This window comes from Capra hircus, chromosome 19 (genome assembly GCF_001704415.2).
Source record: "Capra hircus breed San Clemente chromosome 19, ASM170441v1, whole genome shotgun sequence".
Classification (NCBI taxonomy): Eukaryota; Metazoa; Chordata; class Mammalia; order Artiodactyla; family Bovidae; genus Capra; species Capra hircus.
The window spans coordinates 62,466,500-62,485,879 of record NC_030826.1 but is presented as its reverse complement, the minus strand read 5'-3'; the positions used below and the strand labels follow the sequence as shown (position 1 = coordinate 62,485,879).

General features: G+C 47.7%; 1 long non-coding RNA gene across 2 annotated transcripts; it reads left to right on the top strand.

Annotated features, from left to right (window-relative positions):
• Nucleotides 232-17,416, top strand: LOC102172100. 2 transcript variants are annotated; one of them, XR_310847.3, is made up of 3 exons: nt 232-433; nt 1,244-1,403; nt 16,218-17,416. It is a non-coding gene; the product is annotated as an uncharacterized LOC102172100 (long non-coding RNA). The 2 variants fall into 2 exon arrangements; XR_001296938.2 differs by lacking the exon at nt 16,218-17,416 and adding an exon at nt 2,292-3,894.

Genomic DNA, 19,380 nt, shown 5'->3' with positions numbered 1-19,380 from the left:
GGTCCACACTCGGCGAGGCGGCAGGAGGGACGGTTTAAGCGGAAGCAGAAAACGGAGGCCCCACCCCAGCCGCAACGTGGGCCACAGGCTGAAGCGCGCAGACGGGGTCTGAGGAGGGGCGCCGGGAAGGCGTCTGGGGGAAGGCCCCGGAGTCCCGCGCTGGCGTTCTTCTGAGGAAAACCCATCTGCAGCTGTGGTTCTCGCTGTATGGGCGCGCGATCAGGGAAAGCAGAGGGCCTGCGGGAGAAGCCGTGAGTGAGGCCGCAGAGCCTTCCCGACGGTGCCCTCCCGCTCGGCCGCCGGCTTTCTCCCCCGCCAGACACGCCCGGCCGGCCCGCCCGCCGAGGGCTGGGGTCCGGACGCGCCCGCGAGTGCTGAACCCGCCCTGTGGTTGTAGGAGACGTTACCAGCACAGAAGACGGCGGGAAGGGAGGTAAGCAATTACCTGTCAGCCGTCTGCGCAGGCTCCGGGAGACGGTGAAGGGCAGGGAGGCCTGGCGTGCTGCGGCCCCGGCGTCGCCAGGGGTCGGGGACTGAGCGCCTGGACGACGGCGGAGCCAAGCAGCCGGAGAAGCTCTGACACGACTGTCGTGCGTTTCTCCCCGGCCTTGTTCGTCAAGGCACGGTTACCTTGACTTCCCCTTCCACATACACCACGAGCCTTTTTCCACAGGCGGCGCCCTTTTGAGAGACCCCGCAGACGCTGGGGAGCCTGCCGCGCAGAGCCTGCGGGCCGGCTGCCCCTTTCTTCCCCCGAGGGAGCGCGCGGTGCGGACGACGCCCAGGCCTGGACCGCACCCGCCGGGCGCTCCCGACGCTTCGCCGCTCATGCCAAGTTTCCTCCCCTGGGACCTTCTGAAGCTTTCACAGCTTCAGTATCAACGACACTTTTGTCTGTGCCCCTAGGGGGGGAGGGCTGGGCAGTCTGTTTTTTGTGTCCTTGATGGATCCAGCCCAAGGTCGATGGACCCCTGGACTTGCTCAGTTTCTCCTGATGGCCCCGCTCCAAGCACAGCGCTGAAGCCAAGGAAATCAAAACCCCTGCCTCTGCAGCCAAAATGACAGGCTGTTTCCTAACCCTCCGTGTGTTGTGTGTGTGTGTGTGTGCGCGCGTGCGCGCCTGCGTGTGTGTGCATGTGTGGGTGCGTGCCTATGTGTGTGTGCGGCCCCAAACTGTGATTTTTATATCTGTCGTAATATGAAGCTGTTTAATGCAGTTTTCCCCCTGCTTTCATTCAAATAGGTGATCTACCCAGCTGACTCAGTTGTGAAGAATAAGTGACTGTGAATGGAAATTTTTGCAAATGAATCCAACCAACGACTGAGCCAAGGCTTTGCTGATGATGAGAATAATGTGTTTCAGTAGATGTACAGGTGCTCCCTCACGTGTGACTATATTACAGGTAATTTGTTTCTTGTAATAAAATACCAGTGTTTGTGAATAGCTTATTTTTTACTTGTGATAAAAGACTTGCCATTGTAACCAAGTGCACAGTTCTAGGCATTAAGTCCATTCACAGTGTTGTGCAACCATCACCACATATCCATCTCCAGAACTTTTTCATTTTTCCCGATTGAAATTCTATATCAAATAAGGTATAACTCCCCCTTACCTCTTACCCCTTACCCCAGCCTCCAGCAACCATTCTTATACTTTCTGGAAAATGACTCATTTTCACATCAGTTAGAGTATATTCTAGAGTATCCTTATATCATCACTCACATTCATTCACTCGCGTATTCATTTTACAAATATCTATTGAATGCCTGTACTGGTAAATAGAACAAAACACCTGCCCATGTGAAGCTTACATTCTTAAATGGCAAACTGATCTAAAAAATAAAAATAAGTGTAGGATGGTAATAAATGCTATGTAAGGAAACAGTTACCAGGTGGTGCAAGAGGGTTTCTCAATGGATATGAAATTGTTGTTGGAGCCTTAAGTAAAGTGAGAGGGAGTCAAGCAAGGACCTAATGGAGGAGAATGTGGGGGAGGCTCTGGGAGGGGAGGAGGCCTGGAAGGAACGGATGCATCAACCCTGAGGAGGTATTATCAATCACAGGATTTTCACTCCAGGTAGTAAACCCAATCAAGAAGGGTTTATGGGAATTCCAGTGGTCAGGATTCCGCACTTCCACTTCTGGGTTTGATCCCTGGTCTTCCCTGCAGAAGGAAACGGCAACCCACTCCAGTACTCTTGCCTAGAAAATCCCATGGACGGAGGAGCCTGGTATCCATGGGGTCGCAAAGAGTTGGGCACGACTGAGCGACTTCACTTTCACTTCACAGGGAACTAAGATCCTGCAAGTCCCTGGTACAGCCAAAAAGAACTGCTTAGACCACCACTGCTCAAAGTGAGATTGGAGGAATTCCCAAGGATTCCTACAACACTTTTAAGGCATCCATGAAGCTAAAGCATTTTTACAGTAAGACTGAGACCCCTTCATTCTTCCAGCGGCTATGTGATATGTGCCAGCACAGAGATCAAGTGCGGGGCGGTTATTGTTAGAGTCCAGCCATCTCCTGTTCCCTCAGACATTAAAGGGGTTTGCAGAATGGTAGAATAACCACTCTTCTTACTAGTTCTTTTTCTTTTAGAAAATATCATCATGTTTTCATAAATCCATGTTGTTTATATGAACATCAAATGAGTTTATCTTTGCCTATAAATATACAAACTTTGTCTCAGTTTCTAATATGGTAAATGCTGATCCATAGCACACTCAGACAGAAGCTCTTTGGGGTCCTTGGTAATTTTCAAGACCCGAAAGGGGCCCTGAAACCACTAGCATAGCCAATAAGGATACTTATTATTTCACATAATCAGAGGTTCAAAGGGTCAGTGGTGGGCCCTGGGGTAGAGGCAGTGGTTCAACTACAACTCTGAGAACAATGGTGCTTTCCAATTTCTGACTTTCCGTTTGTCTACTCTCAGCTTCTCAGCAGTATCCCTTCCTTATGGTCAAAAGACAAAGTTGAGCATTTATAAACACTGTAGGTACTCGCACATCTAGCCAAGAAAGGAATTTCCTCTCTTGAATCTGCAGGAGGGGAAAAATTGTGCCTAAATGCTTTCCCACAGAAACTGTTGGCCAGGATCAGGCCACATGCCCATCCATACTCCAGCCCTACAGAGTCTGAGAGGCGAGCCTTGGCATTTTTAGCTTCTATGACAAGAAAGGTGGTGGGGGAGGGTACTGTGGGACTGGGCCATTGGAACAGCTTGGCCTGTTGGAGAAGCAACAAACCATCAGACCGGGAGCATGGGAATACTGTTGGCGACACACGCAAAGAAAAGTGGGGAGAAGGGTAAGATCTACTACTCTAGCTTAGAAAATGTTATTATACCTGGGTCTGAAGTTGACATGCATCTTAGGTACTTTTTAACAAGGTTCAGTCAACAGCAAGAATGAGGTCCAGCTGATTTGCTGGATGAAAATTTGATACGAAGTTAGAATCCATTATCCTAAATTCCTCAGGGGCTTCCCAGGTGTCTCAGTGGTTAAAAAAACAACAACAAAAAAAAAATCTACCTGCAATGCAGGAGATGCGGGTTCAATCCCTGGATCAGGAAGATCCCCTGGAGGAAGAAATGGCAATCCACTCCAATGTTCTTGCTGGAGAATCCCATGAACAGAGGAGCATGGTTGACCCCAGTCCATGGGGTCACAAAGAGACAGACATCACTTCTATGTGGAATCTAAAATATACAACAGACTAGCGAGTGTAACAGTGTTCGGGGAAGCACTCTGATTGAAACCGCCCACCCTGGCCACGCACCGTAGTGATCATCTGCATGAGCTGTTTCACAACAGGAGGTCCTGGTAAAGAACATGGAACTGACAAGCCACCACCAACCAGAAGAGTTCGGGAAAGGTCAAAAGGAGACACCTCATGTCCGACCACCTCCCAGAATCCTCTCTGGCATCCATCTTGGCTGAACAAGGTGTGCACCACCAGGAAGGACTGGCTAGTCAGAATGATTGGCTAAAGACAACCCGGAAACTAATCCTATCACCATAAAACCTGAGACTGCAAGCCATGTGACAGAGCTGTTCGCCTGGGTTCCCTTACCCTCCTGTTCTCCCCTGGGGGCCCTTTCCAATAAAATCTCTTGCTTTGTCAGCACATGTGTCTCCTCGGACAGTTCATTTTCGAGTGTTAAACAAGAGGCCGGTTTCAGGGCCTGGAAGGGGTCCTCCTTCCTGCAACAATAACAACCACCAAAAAAACAGACTCACAGATATACAGAGCAAACTAGCAGTTACCAGTGGGGAGGGGCAAGGTAGGACAAAGGGATTAAGAGATACAAACTATGTATAAGATAAATAAGCTATAAGGATATCTCATACAGCACAGGGAATATAGATAAAATTTTATGAAATAACTGTAAAGGGAATGTAATGTTTGAAGCTCTGAAGCACTATGTTGTACACCTGAAACTTCCAGAATATTGTACTATGTTGTTGTTCAGTCAACAAGTCATTTCTGACTCTGCAACCCCATGAACTGCAGCATGCCAGGCCTCCCTGTCCCTCACTCCCTCTCTTGGAGTTTGCCCAAGGAATATTGTACTATACCTCAATTAAAAGGAAAAAAAAAAAAAAAAAAAAGGTGATCTGATGAAGGGAGGTGGGGCAGGAAGGACTGCCAGAAGGGTGAGAAAGACATTTTGTAACTATGGCAGGAGTACCAGGCTTTTCACCTGGAAAGTCTGGGCTAGTGAGCTGTGCCTGCATCTTGGACTTGGCCTGCAACGTCCCCAGGCAAAGGGCAGAAGTGTGTGACCCCTGAAGACAGTTTTCCTCTGTGCTCTTTGCTAATGAGACTTGTCAACTAAAAATTACAGTCACAAGCTGCAAGTAGAGAGTGATTTTATTTGGTGGGAATGTTTAGGACTCTGACCCCAGGAGACAGCATCTCAGTAGCTCTTAGAAAACTGCTCCAAGGAGGCAGGAGGGGGAGTCAGGCTATATGCAAGTTTGCAACAAAGGGAACAGGCTGGCTGAACAGTAAAGATCAGATATCCAGTTAGGGAAGTTAGCATTCCATCTGTGAGAACTTGCAAGCCTCTGGGCTCACTGCATCCATTCCTTTCTTATGCACCTCAGCTATCTGGGGCCCATCCTGTTTCCTACTTCACCCTGCTTCTTGCATTCCCCCACCTCAGCAATCACCGTGGGGGTGGCAGCATCCTCTGGAGCTCAGTTTGGGGAGCCCTCATTCACATTTGGAGGCCAGAAATCGCTAATGGCTGTGACATTTCTTGTTTATTAATATGGCAGTCATTCACAGACTGGACTCCAAAAAAATACCCAAATAAATCCAAGTCAGATGGATCACAATTTTGCTTGTCTTTTGTATTACCATTTCACATCAAATGATCTTAAAAAAAAAAAAATTCAATCAAATGTTTATTGATAATCTTCTAAATCCTGGTTAATTGACCCTTGACACAAAAATAGACTTGATCAAGTATCAGATAAGCTCAAGAAATCTCCAAGTGAAAAAATTTCATGGCCTTAAAACGTTGTGTCACGTGAGTGTATGTTCCTCGATTCTTTGTCTCGTCACAACAAAGATTTGGAGTGACGGACATTAAAGCCCCCTCAGCGTGTCACAGCTCTCAGGTCTTGGATAGACCGTGTTATAGCTCTCAGGTCTCGAATGGACCATGTTATAGCTCTTAGACAAATCAGTGTTACAGCTCAGTGTTACAGCTCTACTTTATTTAGAAGATAGCAGGAAAATCCATCTTCCAGGCGTGAGGGCACGTCAATCTAAAGACATGGGAAGAAGAGCACCCCAGCGCGCAGGAGAGAGAGAGAGCTGGCTTTAGCTCCTCTATGTATATGTTTATCTCTCTCTGGGCCTGTCCTGTGTAAATTGGGCCAGCCAGGAGTGTTGTTTGTTTTACCTGAGGTCCTCACTCCTGTCCTCGGACCTTCTTTTGTTTCATTTTTGCGGGCTTTTCGCTTCTTTGTCTTGTAGCCACCGCCATTTTGGACTCCTTTTCCCTGTTCTACCTACCTGACATTCACCCCTCAAGAGATGGGAGGCCCAATTCATTGGGAGTAGGGGCGTCGAGGTCTTTCTGGCTACTTCCTGCTGAACTGGGACGGAGAGGGGTATTGGGCCTCCCCCTCTGGCTACTCTCAAGCCTCAGAGTCCTTATAGCAGTGTCCATTTAAGGATATTGTCGTGGTCGGCTGTAGTTTTACATCTTTGTTGAACTGGCACTGTATGTTCTAGCTTGTCGACCTGGGCAGAGACAAAACAGGTTAGACAATGGACAGCACATGGAAGAATCATAAGCACCATCAATGTAGCATAACTAGGACTAGTAGGGGCATTAGTCCATTTTAAATTCACATCGCCAGGATGGCTCAAGTCCCTCCTTGTTCAGGGATCAGAAGATCTATCTCCTGTCTGTTTTGGAGTATAATCTGTCAAGCTATGTTGGCTCTTTAGAGCTATCTTGAGAAATCTTATCCCCATAAACTAGATTTTGGGGGTGTTCATTAGAATGGCACTCACCTATAGTCCTGAATAGACATCTGAGATCTCCCAGGGGCTCAGGGGTGTATTGATTTGGGGGGTGTTCATTAGAATGGCACTCATCTGTAGTCCTGAGTAGGTATCTGAGATCTCCCTAGAATGGCACTCATCTATAGCCCTGAGTAGGCATCTGAGATCTCCCAGGGGCTCACAGGTGTATTGAGTGTCCTCTTCTGTTTTTTCCCACGGCTTGACTTGTGAGTAGTGAATCCAGGTGTCATGTCCTGGTACCTTGACTGCTGTGGGGGTAGAAAGTATTATAGGGTAGGGGCCCTTTCATGTGGGCTGGAGTTAAGCTTTTGGGGACCCATCTTTCCAGACTTTAATTAGGACTTGAGTCCCTGGAGCATATAGTGGTGACTCCTTAGAATCTTTTGGGTCCTGGTTTATACCCCACAAACGTATATCCTGTTGGAATTGTCCAATCGCCATGGTATAAGACTGGAGGGTCTGAACCTCTGGATCTAGGAAGAGGTCATTGACATAAACAAAAGGTCTCCCGTATAGCATCTCATAAGGACTAAAACCAAGCTGTTCTTTAGGGGCAATGCAGGTGCAGAGGAGAGCTATCGGTAAAGCCTCCTTTCATCCTAGGGAGGTCTCCTGGGTTATCTTTTTTATTGCTGATTTTAAGAATTGATTGGCTCTTTCTATTTTTCCCGAAGATTGAGGCCTCTAGGCACAATGGAGATAATAAGTAATGCCCAATGCTTTCGAGACCCCTTGGGTGACCTTAGAAGTAAATGATGTCCCATTGTCACTTTGTAATGACCTGGGCAGACCAAATCTTGGAATGATTTCATGGAGCAGTTTTTTCACCACCTCCTCAGCCTTTTCAGTCTGGGTGGGAAAGCCTTCAATCCATCCTGTGAATGTATCTATCATGACTAATAGATATTTACACCCTTGAGAAATTGGCATCTGGGTGAAGTCCATCTGCCCGTCCTCTCCTGGGTAGGCCCCATGTCGTTGGATGGGCTGGGCCAGCTGGGGTCTTCGAGCTCCTTGGGGGTTGTTTAATTGGCAAGTGGGACAAGAGGAGTTGTTATAGTTGTTTGGAAGCCTGTTCCTCTGAAGGACCTTTTTAGTAATCTTTGGAGGGCCTTTTTTCCTAAGTGAGTAGTGGCATGTAAGGAGTTAACCAACTTCCATTGGAGGTTCCCAGGCAGAAAAAGGAGTCCCTCCTTTTGGAACCACACTGTATGATCTTCTTGAAAGCCCTCGCTCTTAGCTTTAAGAGTCTCACCTTCAGTATATGAAGGAGTTTTTGGCAATTAGTCTGTGGAGCTAGGGTGGCAACCCATACTAAGTCATGGTTCTGTAACGCTGCTCTCCTAGCTACCTGATCAGCTGCCTGGTTCCCTCGCGCCACTTCTGTGCTCCCTTTGTGGTATCCTTTCCAGTGGGAGACTGAAACCTCAGCGGGCAGATGGACTGCCTCCAAGAGCCTAAGGATTTGATCACCATATTTGACTGGGGACCCTCGGGTGGTCAAGTGGCCCCTTTTTTTCCAAATAGCAGCATGTGCATGTAGCACCAGAAAGGCATACTTGGAGTCAGTGTAAATGGCTATTCTTTCTCCTTTTCCCAGCTCTAAAGCTCGAGTCAGGGCTATGAGCTCAGCTAATTGGGATGAAGTACCTGGTGGCAGAGGCTTAGCCTCTATGGTCTCAAAATTGGAGACCACTGCATACTCGGCTCTTCTTTTTCCATCCAAGACAAAGCTTCTGCCATCAGTGTACCAGATTTCCTCAGGATTGGTCAGAGGATCTTCTGACAATCCTTTTCGGGGTTTTGTCCAGTGGTCCAAGGTTTCTAGACAAAAGTGAAAGGGGAGAGAGCCCTCGGGGGTAGGCAGGAGGGTGGCTGGGTTAAGAACCTCACAAGGGGATATAGTGAGGCCTGGATTTTCCATCAGCATTACTTGATATCTGAGGATTTTTTGATCAGACATCCATAAATGGCCTCTCCCATTTAGGAGTTGTTTTACTTGGTGGCTGGTAGAAATAGTTAGCTTGCCCCCGAAGGAGAGTTTTAAAGCATCTTCTATCATGATTGCAATAGCTGCAAGATTTCGAAGGCAGAGGGGCCAGCCTTGGGTAGTTGGATCAACCTTTTTGGATAAGTAAGCTACAGGCTGGGGCTCAGATCCCAACCTTTGAGTTAACACTCCCAAGGCTATTCCCTCTCTTTCATGGACATAAAGTTGGAATGCTTTTTCTGGGTCTGGCAACCTCAAAGCAGGTGCCTGAGTTAAGGCCTGTTTTAGTGTAGCCTCTGCCTTCTTTTGAGGAGTTCCCCACATCAGTGGGATTGAACCATCTCGTCCCTTTAAGCTTTCTTATAAGGGCTGGGCAATTAGACCATAGTTGGGTATCCAGATTCTACAATATCCAGTTAGCCCCAAGAAAGCTCGCAATTGTTTTTGAGTCGTGGGGGAGGGCAACTGGAGGATTAGAGGACAGCCTCCTGGACCCGTGTGTAATCTGAACTGCCAGGTAAGTGACCTTTGTCTCGACCATCTGTGCCTTAGCACGGGAGACTTGACCATCTGTGCCTTAGCACGGGAGACTTTGTATCCTCTTTCTGCCAAGAAGTTTAGAACCTGAGTTGCATGTTGTTGGGCATTTTTCTCATCTGGAGAGCAGATTAGTAGGTCATCTACATATTGTATTATTTTCCCATTAGGTCCCAGGTCCAGATCTAGGAGATCCCGGCTAAGGGCCTGTCCAAACAGGTGGGGGCTGTCTCTGAACTCCTGAGGTAATACTGTCCAAGTCATCTGTTGGTGTTTTTTTCCTGGGGCCTGCCACTCAAAAGCAAAAAGATATTGGGATTTTTTAGCCAGTGGTATGCAAAAAAAAAATGCATCTTTGAGATCCAAGACTGTAAACCACTTGGCACTGGGTGGGATTTCTCCCAAGATTACATAGGGGTTGGGTACTGTGGGATGGAGGGGGACTACAGCTTCATTTATGATCCGGAGATCTTGAACCATTCGCCAGGTTCCGTCTTTTTCTTTACTGAGAGGATTGGGGTGTTACATGGTGAACTGGTGGGGACCAATAGCTCACAAGCAAGGAATTTATTTATTAAAGGCTGTAGACCCTCTCGAGCTTCTCTTTTGAGAGGGTATTGTTTCCAGTTAGGAAACGGAGTGGGATCTCGGAGGACAATGATGACCGGTTCGGCTTGGTAGTCTCGTCCAGGAATCCCCCGGTCCCACACCTGGGGGTTAATTTTGTCTTCCCATAGTTTTTGGTCCCTCTCTATTGAAGGTGTAATGGGTTTTTCAGTAGTAACCAGGATCTGCAGGGCTCTAGGGGCTGAAAAACTTCCCATCACAAGAGTGGTTCCCAGTTTAGTGAGTATATCTCTTCCCAATAAGGGAGTACGACACTCAGGGACCACTAGAAACTGGTGGGAAAATATTTGTCCTTCCCAGCAACAAAGAAGTGCTCGGGTGAATCTTTTAGTAGTTGCTTTTCCTGTAGCACCCACAATGGTACAGGTTTGGGAGGAGAAGTGTCCGGAGTAGGAGAGCAAGACAGAGTAGGTAGCCCTGTGTCAACCAAGAAATTCTCAGCCCTACCTGCCACATCCAGTTGCACCCTTGGCTCCAGCCCCGTGCTGGTTATCTGTGACAGGCAGGCTGGCTGAAGCGGGTGCTTCAGTCCTGTTGAACCATCGTGAGGGTAGGCTTGGCCCTTGACCTTGAGGCTCTTGGGTCCCGAGGGCAGAGTGCCACCCAGTGTCCCAGTTGATGGCATTTGTGGCAAGCCATTCTAGGAGACTTGTCGCAGTTTGGACACTCTTTGGCCCAATGCCCCGCCTGTCTACAGATCAGGCATTTGTCTCGTGCCTTGTCCTTCAGGGACTCGGGGTTTGCCGTGGGGCTTCCCTGGAGGGCGGCCAGCATCTGGGCATGCCTTGTCTCTTTCCTTCTCTCCTTCTCCTGGGCCTTGGCCTCCCTCTCCTGTTCTCTGTTATAAAAGGTATTGGTGGCTGTCTGGACCATCTCATCTAAAGAGGCAGCGGGGTCCTGCTGTTGTAGCTGTTGTAACTTAATTGTGATATCTGATGCACATTGGGACAGGAATTTGTCCTTTAAAATCACCTGTCCCTCGTAAGAGTCTAAGTCCAGATTGGCAAACTTTTGGAGTGCCTCCTTTAGCCTTTCCAGAAAGGCAATGGGGTTCTCACTGGGCTCCTGAGTTATTGCTGAGACTGGGTACAGTCTCACAAGTAATAGGCTTCCTTTTGTTTCCATGGGTAGACTTCCTTAGGGGTGAGTCTTTCTGAAGCTTATCCTACCCAGAACTGTTGCAACCTGAAAGCCAGGCATCCCCGGGTCAGGGTGCAGATCCCCAGGCAGGCTGAGGCGTGACAGCCTCCTAGAGATCGAATCCCCAGGCAGGTTGAGGCATGACGGCCTCTCGAGAATTTGGTCCCTGGGCAGGTCGAGGCTTGACGACTTCCTGGGACCCCTGGGACTGGCGGGTCCCCAAGCAGGTTGAGGTGTGACAACCTTTCGAGGATCAGATCCCTAGGCAGGTCAAAGCGTGATGACCTTCTGGGACCCCCGGACTGGAGCTGGGCGTCCCCAAGATCTCCAGTGTGACCAGTACCGTGTAGGAGTAGGGGGTTGGATATTATAGAGTATTTCCCTCCCAAGACCAGTTATTTTCTGGTTGTCTCTCCAGAAGATTGTAGAGGCAACCTTGTGGGTCTGGATGGGGCTCAGGAAAAGAGCATGAAACAGGAGGCAAGGGGGCAGAGCACAACCTTTGAAAGAATGACATAGCGCAAGGGGATAATGTAAACCGGTTAAAATCAACTGGGTCTAAGATGACAACTCAAATTCAAGTAAAAAGTAATCTCCAATCTATAAGCCAACAGACACACCAGAGGTGGCAGGACAGCTCCAAGGCACTGTGAAAGAGACGGAGGAGTGGGTGGTTCCCCAATGGCTGGGATGATCCTCCCACTCATTAGCATATGAATTCACCCCTCTCGCAAAACCTAGCCAGGCCGCATTCAATGGCCAGTACCCTGTAGAGTGCAGCGCTTTTCTCTGAATCTTAACAAGTCTACCTCTTATCTATCGCTTTGACTCTCAATGAATTTTTGTAATGTGACCTCAGAGCCTGAACTTTATTAGTTTTAGCCGGGCTTGAGTCCCGGGAGAGAGCTGAAGGACAAGAGGGAAAAGCAGTGGGAAAAACGTGCCAAGGGATCCCCTTCATAGCCCGCCGGAAAATTTGTTAAATATCTGACCAGTGCTCACCCCACCGGCTTGTGTAACAGCTACTGGGGCTCAGCAGATAACACATTTGGGACACGCTGAGGAGTAGCCTCTCCAGAGTCCCTCAATTGTGCCCCCTGCTGCCCGCCTGTTCGCAGGAGGTTCGAGGAAACAAGAAACAAGAGATTGTAAAGGAAGCAAGATTTCGTTAGGCATGTCCCTCCAGCCAGAGGAGCGAGGACCTCCGACCTTAACTGGAGGTCTTCTGGGATCTGAGACTGGGCCGCGTGGGCTTTCCGCTGTCCCAGTTTCCAGCAGGATGGGCCTTTCCCTGCACTGGATTTTCTTTCGCGTTCCGCCTCTACCGCGGGAGCTTCGCTGAGTTGGGCTCCGGCTGTGCTTGGCCTCTTCCACGCGGAGGTTGTTTCAGCCAGGTTATATCCGAGTCACAGCACCATAGATGTCACGCGAGTTTATGTGCCTCGATTCTTTGTCTCGTCGCAACAAAGATTTGGAGTGACGGACATTAAAGCCCCCTCGGCATGTCACAGTTCTCAGGTCTCGAATGGACCATGTTATAGCTCTTAGACAAATCAGTGTTACAGCTCAGTGTTACAGCTCTATTTTATTTAGAAGATAGCAGGAAAATCCATCTTCCAGGCGTGAGGGCAGGTCGATCTAAAGACACGAGGAGAAGAGTGCCCCAGGGCGCGGGAGAGAGAGAGAGCTGGCTCTGGCTCCTCTGTGTATATGTTTCTCTCTCCCTGGGCCTGTCCTGTGTAAACTGGGCCAGCCAGGAGTGTTGCTTGTTTCCCCTGAGGTCCTCACTCCGGTCCTCGGACCTTCTTTCGTTTCATTTTCGCGGGCTTTTCCCTTCCTCGTCTGTAGCCACCGCCGTTTTGGACTCCTCTCCCCTGCTCTGCCCGCCCGACAGCTGGTTTTTAGATATAGTGTCGCTTGATTTCCTTTAGTCAAAATGGCTCTAACCCTAAATACCTCTGTTAGAATGTCCTTTGCTTAATTTTACAGAAACTCTCAAAAGGGCAATCCTGGGGATTTACGATGGGAATTCTGATTTTGAAATTGATGACCCGAAGATGGGAATGTCAGGGTGCCAATAATATGTATGTATTTCAAAGGCAGAACACAGGACAGTCTGTACGGAAAACCTGATCATCTGGCCTAACACAGGCAATCAGATCAAGCCTTAAGAAGCACAGATTTGTTGCTGTATTTATGTTGTTTTGTAATCGATGTTCTAGTTATTAGAGATTTATATTTAGGTCAGACATTTGCTGGTTCAGTTTTTAAAGAATTTGCAAACAGTGCTTCCTCGGGCTCCCCCAGCCAGAGGGGTGTAGAGCAGAGGCATGAATGCTAATTGCAGTTGTAATGAGGCCTGTGGTCAGAGAGAAACTTGCTTGTAATTTGCACTACCAGCACTGCCAGCTGAGGTAGGGTGCTTTGTCTTGCATTGGAGGTCAAGGAAAATGCACAGGTTCACGAAGCGCGGGTTTCAGCAGGTTAGTCATGGGACCATCAAAGCTGTGTTAGAAGAGGGAACGCAAATTCCCATGGAGTCTAGAAAGGAGGGGGTTCGAGGAGAAAACTAGTCCTGGTCAAGACAAGAGATGCTTGGTTTTAAACAGGCAAAGAGAAACCAGCGGCTGTTCCAAGTGGAACTCCCCCATCTTTGAAATCAGAGCTGATTCGTCCCCTCTCCCTGGGAAGCACTGAGTTCCTGCAGCACTCTGGCCACGCTGCAGAGGCACCGGTAACCCGGCGAGGAGAAAGGCCTCAACTTCCTTTTGACACCAGAGGCTTGTGAAGTTTGTAAGACAAAAGAAGGAGAAAGAGGGAATTGAGGCTTGATCCTTCCTGTAAAGGAGGGTGATGGATGGGGGAGAGAGTAGGGAGTCTGGGAAAAGGAAGGGGTTTACCCGCAAGAGCTGCCTGCAGAGAGGGAACAGAGAGATCTCAAAAAAAAAATCTCTAATACAACACAGAATATGCTGTTTCTAAATTGGCAAAAGAAAAAGGTTGAATTGTATTCAGGATTCGATAGATTTAGTATACTTTACAAGTAGCAAAGTAAAGTGTACTCAATCTACCCGTGGTGGCTGTGTGGTAAAGAATCTGCTTGCAATGCAGGAGACATGGGTTCAATTCCTGAGTCGGGAAGATCCCCTGGAAAAGGAAATGGCAGTCCACTCCAGTATTCTTGCTTGGAAAATTCCGGGGACATAGCAGGCTGGTAGGCCTCAGTGCATGGGGTCGCAAAGAGTCAGACATGACTTACCGACTAAAAAACAACACCAACAACGTGTAGCAAATGGCTAGGTGTTTGTGGCTAGGGCTTGGAGATTCAAGACAAACTCAAGACATTCCCTAAGAGAAATGGCAAAGAGAACTTTGAAGGATGAGTAGCTGAACCTGCCTCCAAGAACGATTTCAGCTTCTCCATCAGGCCTGCTCCTCTTGGATGTAAATGCTGGACGCTGGTTGCCCTTAGTTTATTTTTTGAAGGTGAAACAGAGGTGTAACACTGGTGGTAAGAGCCCATCCTCGTGTCCAAGAGAAGAGTAGTGGCAGCTTTGAGGCAGATGAGGTCAGGGTAGGTGGCTCCAGTTTCTACAAAGGCACACTGGGAGACTCTATGCAACTTCTTCTCCCTGGCAGATCTGGCCTTGGATTCCAGCCTGGGCCAGGAGCACCGTCAATGCCAGGCTTGAGGGAGCGTGTGCTTCGGTCAGCAGTTTCGTGGCAATGGAGCAAGAGTGAAACTGGGTCCCAAGCAACAGTGGGTCACACCTGGATTCTGGGTCACAGTGTAATGTGGAAGCTGGTGTTGCATCTTGGGAAGGGGCCAAGAAGGAAATAAATTTGAAACCAGGATTTGAAGGAGTAGGTTGGTAGCCCTGAAGTGGGAACAAGATGAGGCTGGGAGAATGACCTCTGAAAGATTCCAGAAGAAGATCTATGTAGGCAAGAAATAGGGAGTGGAATGGATAGAACTGTTAAGAAGCAGCATAAGGACTGTGGAAATTAGGACTTGCTCGGGCCCTTGGAAAACCAGAATGGCTGCCAAAAAGAAAGGGCAAGTCATCTGGGCTTCTTCCCGGGGGAGGGCAGAGTCTGCCTGTGTCCAGGGAGCCTTCCCTCCCAGCACTCCTCCCCAGGCCCCGGCCTTCTCGATCTACACAGTGTCTCTAGTTGTTCTTTGTGGAGCCAGTAATTGGACAGGTTCCCCTGATGTGCAGTCACTCAGGTAAGCGTTCTTTGCTGTGACCCATGAAGAGGGGGTTACTGATGCCTGCAGGGGATCTTGGACAGAAGAGGTCCCCTCTGCCTGCTCTGCAGATCTTGAGTCTTTGCATCCTCCAGCATTGTATGAGCCACTTCCTTAGACTGTCTCTCTCTCACACATACACACGGAGGAGATACGGGAATCTAAATCTGTATATTCTGTATATCTATATCTTTCTGGTCCTGTTTCTCTGCAGAACCTTCACTGATGCCCTCTCTACCTCAGCCCTCCGTTCTTTTTAATTTTTTAAAAAATTTTATTTATTTATTTATGGCTGCCCTAGGTCTTCATTGTTCTGGGCAGGTTTTCTCTAGTTTCAGTAAGTGGGGGCTTCTTTCAAGTTGCGATGTGCAGGCTTCTCATTGCTGTGGCTTATCGTGTTGCAGAGCGCAGGCTCTAGGGCATGCAGGCTTCAGTAGCTGGGCTATACAGGCTGAGTTGTTGCAAGGCAGACAGGGTCTTCCACATGGACCAGGGATCAGACCTGTGCCTCCTGCATTGGCCAGTGGGTTCTTAACATTTGACCACCAGGCAAGTCCCTCCCCTTCATTCTTACTGCTTCTCCTGTGTGACCTCTTTTCCTTCCAGTGTCCCTCCCCTCTCCTGCTCTTTCTTCTTCCCTATGCCAACAAAGGTTCATCTAGTCAAAGCTATGGTTTCCAGTAGTCATGGATGTGAAAATTGGACTATAAAGAAAGCTGAACGCCGAACAATTGATGCTTTTGAAGTGTGGTGTTGGAGAAGACTCTTGAGAGTCCCTTGTACTGCAAGGAGATGAAACCAGTCAATCCTAAAGGAAATCAGTCCTGAATATTCATTGGAAGGACTGACGCTGAAGCTGAAATTTCAATACTTTGGCCACCTGATGCGAAGAGCTGACTCAATGGAAAAGACCCCGATGCTGGGAAAGATTGAGGGTGGGAGGAGAAGGGGATGACAGAGGATGAGAGGGTTGGATGGCATCACCGACTCGATGGACATGAGTGTGAGTAAGCTCAGGGAGTTGGTGATGGACAGGGAATCCTAGCGTGCTGCAGTCCATGGGGTCACAAAGAGTCAGACACATCTGAGCAACTGAACTGAACTGAATCATTCTTTCTTACAGAAATAATGAAGTTTCAGAAATGGCAATCTACTCCAGTACTCTTGCCTGGAAAATCCCGTGGACAGAGGAGCCTGGTAGGCTGCAGTCCATGGGGTCGCAAAGAGTTGGACACGACTGCGCGACTTCCCTTTCCTTTCCGTTCCAGCCCTTTTTATTCTCTCTCTCAGCTGTGCCTCTGAAGCTGGTATAGAAGGAAAAGTTGCATCTGAGTAAAGGCACCAGATTTTTAATCCTGGCCTTTTCATCTATTAGCTATGTTGACTGGACACGTGCCTATGAATTGGGGCTGGATGTTGATCACCACTGTGGTTAAGCTGAACAGAGACCTCACCATGCCAGGACCCGTGTGCTCTCAGCATCCCAGGAAGTGCTCTCAGACAGATGTCCCCTCAGCCTCCTGAGAACAGACTCTTGTCTCGTGCTGTGATGGTCCCTTCAACTCCACAGATGTGTGGGACACAGACTAGGTGTTCAGCATATGAATGCCTTGTGTCAGGAGCACAATGTTATAAGCACCAAATTTGAGACCAGCTGTGCCTTGAACCCACCTGTGAGACACAGAAATGAATGTTTGAAGGAGAATGCCTGGACTTTCTAAAAGGCTGGACAGTGGGAAAAATACCCGTTTGTCTCTAAATCCAACTATAAGGTTACCTAGGCTCCCAATCATAATGTCGTCTCTGGTTTATCTCATGTTTTATTACCCTCCTGGTTTTAATGTCTCTGTTTTATCCTGCCTTCCTAAGTCCTGACATTGGGTTCCTGATACATCTCTCCATCCAGTATTCTTGCCTGGAGAATCCCACGGACAAGAGGAGCCTGGTAGGCTATGGTCCATGTGGCCACAAAGAGTTGGACACGACTTAGCAACTAAACAGCATATCTCTCTATTTCACTGCGGTTTTGGCCCATCTATCTCTTTGGCCTGAAGTCCCTGCTCCAAACTCCTTGCGTTGGAATCCACAGATAATTCCTCCCATTCCTAGGCCCTTGCTGGATCCTGGCAAACTGCATCACCAGGGAGAGTGCAGGGGCTCCCATTTTGCGTTGTGCATAGTTTTACAAGTCAGTGAGTACAGATGAAGCCTCATTGCAGTGAATGCCCAAATCTTAACTGCTGAGCTGCCGCCTTTCCAATCTTTCATAGTAGCCGTTCCTACTTTTGCTAGCGTGTGAGATGAGTGCAACTGTGCAGTAGTTTGAATATTCTTTGGCATTGCCTTTGTTTGGGATTGGAATGAAAACTGATCTTTTCCAGTCCTGTGGCCACTGCTGAGTTTTCCAAATTTGCTGGCATATTGAGTGCAACACTTTAACAGCATCATCTTTTAGGATTTGAAATAGCTCAGCTGGAATTCCATCACCTCCGCTAGTTTTGTTCTTAGTGATGCTTCCTAAGGCCCACTTGACTTAGCACTCCAGGATGTCTGACTCTAGGTGAGTGATCACATGATCTTGGTTATCTAGGTCAATACGATCTTTTTTTGTACAGTTCTTCTGTGTGTTCTTGCCACCTCTTCTTAATATCTTCTGCTTCTGTTAACTCCATACCGTTTGTCCTTTATTGTGCCCATCTTTGTACAAAATTTTCCCTTGGTATCTCTAGTTTTCTTGAAGAGATCTCTACTCTTTCCCATTCTATTGTTTTCCTCTATTTCTCTGCATTGATCAATTAGGAAGGTTTTCTTATCTCTCCTTGCTATTCTTTGGACCTTTGCATCAGAAGGGTATAGCTTTCCTTTTCTCCTTTGCCTTTGCTTCTCTTCTTCTCTCAGCTATTTGTAAGCCCAATTAGGAAGGTTTTCTTATCTCTCCTTTCTATTCTTTGGACCTTTGCATCAGAAGGATATAGCTTTCCTTCTCTCCTTTGCCTTTGCTTCTCTTCTTTTCTCAGCTATTTGTAAGCCCAATTAAGAAGGTTTTCTTATCTCTCCTTGCTATTCTTTGGACCTTTGCATCAGAAGGGTATAGCTTTCCTTCTCTCCTTGGCCTTTGCTTCTCTTCTTCTCTCAGCTATTTGTAAGCCCTCCTCAGACAGCCATTTTGCCTGTTTGCATTTCTTTTTCTTGGGAATGATTTTGATCACTGCCTCATTTCACACACTAGGAAAGTTATGCTCAAGATTCTCCAAGCCAGGTTTCAACAGTATGTGAACCGAGAACTTCCAGATGTTCAAGCTGGATTTAGAAAAGGTAGAGGAACCAGAAATCAAATTGCCAACATCCACTGGATCACAGGAAAAGTGAGAGAATTCCACAAAAACATCTACTTCTGCTTCATTGACTACACTAAAGCCTTTGACTGTTTGGATCACAACAAATTGTGGAAAATTCTCAAAGAGATGGGAATCCCAGACCACATTATCTGCCTCCTGAGAAACCTGTATCCAGGTCAAGAAGCAACAGTTAGAACCGAAAATGGAACAATGGACAGGTTCCAGATAGGAAAAGGAGTACGTCAAGGCTGTATATTGTCACCCTGCTTATTTAACTGATATGCAGAGTACATTGTGTGAAATGTCCAGCTGGATGAAGCACAAGCTGGAATCAAAACTTCCAGGAGAAATATCAATAACTTCAGATATACAGATGATACCACCCTTATCACAGAAAGCAAAAAGGAACTAAAGAGTCTCCTGATGAAGGTGAAAGAGCAGAGTGAAAAATCTGGCTTAAAACTCATTGTTCGAAGATCATGGCATCCGGTCCCATCACTTCATGGCAAATAGATGGAGAAACAATGGAAACAGTGACAGAGTTTATTTTCTTGGGCTCCAAAATCACTGCAGATGGTGACTGCAGCCACAAAATTAAGATGCTTGCTCACTGGAAGAAAAGCTGTGACCAACCTAGACAGCATATTAAAAAGCAGAGATGTTGCTTTGTCAACAAAAGTCCCTATAGTCAAAGCTATGGTTTTTCCAGTATCATGCATGGATGTGAGCTCGACCATAAAGAAGGCTGAGTACCAAATAATTGATGCTTTTGAACTGTGGTGTTGGAGAAGACTCTTGAGAGTCCCTTGGACTACAAGGAGATCCAACCAGTCAATCCTAAAGGAAATCAACTCTGCATCTTCATTGGAAGAACTGATGCTGAAGTGGAAGCTCCAATAGTCTGGCCACCTGATGCAAAGAGGCAACTCATTGGAAAAGACCCTGATG